At 40.0% G+C, this 1,284-nt stretch overlaps 1 protein-coding gene across 6 annotated transcripts in view; it reads left to right on the top strand.

The window, feature by feature from the left end:
- Nucleotides 1-1,284, top strand: part of eya4 (EYA transcriptional coactivator and phosphatase 4) — a 44,067-nt gene that overhangs the window by 17,063 nt on the left and 25,720 nt on the right. The window contains exon 1 of one of the 6 annotated variants that reach the window (XM_032543158.1): nt 452-850. The exons of 4 other annotated variants lie outside the window; for them this stretch is intronic. The gene's annotated coding sequence lies outside the window, so the exon portion shown is untranslated. Of the gene's footprint in view, nt 1-451; nt 851-1,284 lie in introns of those variants that run through there. One more of the 6 variants, XM_032543156.1, reaches the window with a different exon arrangement.

Genomic DNA, 1,284 nt, shown 5'->3' with positions numbered 1-1,284 from the left:
TGTGTGTGTGTGTGTGTGTGTGTAAGGACTTGGGGGGGGGGTCAATTGCATGGTGTGAAGTTTATGGTCTGGCCTGTGCTTTCTAATGCACAGCAAGACATTTCATCCACACCAAGTCTCCATTTGCCGCCTCGGCTTCATGGAAGTAATCACGCTAGACTTCAGCTACCATCAGCAGGATTTGAGTCATACACACGGATGTTTTTGATTTCAGGGGCTCTGACTTATTTGAGTTATGTTATATTGTCATACACGGGCTGGTTACAATGTGGAATTCCGTTTATTTATCTCTACAAAAGCTACATCTGTTACCTTTAAAACATGTTTCGGGCTTTAAATGTAAGCTTGAGTGAGTCTGGAGTGAGTGACAGCAAAGAGAGAGAGAGAGAGACAGGAGGGGGAGGAAGAAAAAAGAGGGGGAGGAGGCAAAGGACGAGAGAAACAGGACGGGTGAAATGTTCCCCATTACTGGACTCGAGGAAGACAGGAGCTGTGCATGGATTGACCATAGAGAGAGGGAGAGTGAACAGTGTAATTTTTGTGGCGTTTGCGTCTTTTCTCCAGCCGCTGCGTGTTTGTTTAGAGTGAAAGAGAAACGCGAAGAGAAACAGAAGAATACTGCATTTTCTCCTGTAGAGCAAGAACAAGAAAAACGTGACACCTGGAGTACAAAGTGAGCGGCAGGTAGATAGAGACGAGTTGAAGTGTGTTCGGAGGAGTGTTTGTGTGTGTTTCCCTTTGTGTGTGTGAGTCCGGTAAACCTGGGTCTGAGGGGAAGCCAGTGGATCGTACAGCTGTGTAATGCTTTGTGGAAGTAGAAGCCTGCTAACTGACCTGATTACACCCTGAGGTAAGAATGCATCTCTGACTCTGTGTGAGTGTGTTTCATGCTCACACTGATGCTATAGTTTAGTTTATCAAGCAATTAGGGTTAGAATATTCAATATTTTAGTATGCTGCTCACACTTTGGAATAAAGAAATGTTGCTGTATTTAAATGTTGCTTTATGTAATAATGTTGTTTAATGTTGCATACCTATTTAATTTGGCAAAATGGTTGCAATATTCAGAGCATTCCAAAATTAAATAAGGTTGGGTTATGATGACAGCAATGTAGTTGTTTTAGGGTAGCATTCCAAGTTCATTTAGTGTAGTCTATTAATATACAAAGTATATTTTAAAACACTTAATTTAACATGAATGGAACTGAATACATTTTTTAAATAGGCAGATATATTTGGTTTAGAAACTATTTCTAAATTATATATATATATATATATATATA

Source organism: Etheostoma spectabile, chromosome 18, assembly GCF_008692095.1.
Source record: "Etheostoma spectabile isolate EspeVRDwgs_2016 chromosome 18, UIUC_Espe_1.0, whole genome shotgun sequence".
NCBI classification, from domain to species: domain Eukaryota; kingdom Metazoa; phylum Chordata; class Actinopteri; order Perciformes; family Percidae; genus Etheostoma; species Etheostoma spectabile.
This window is presented reverse-complemented; position numbering and strand designations above follow the sequence as displayed.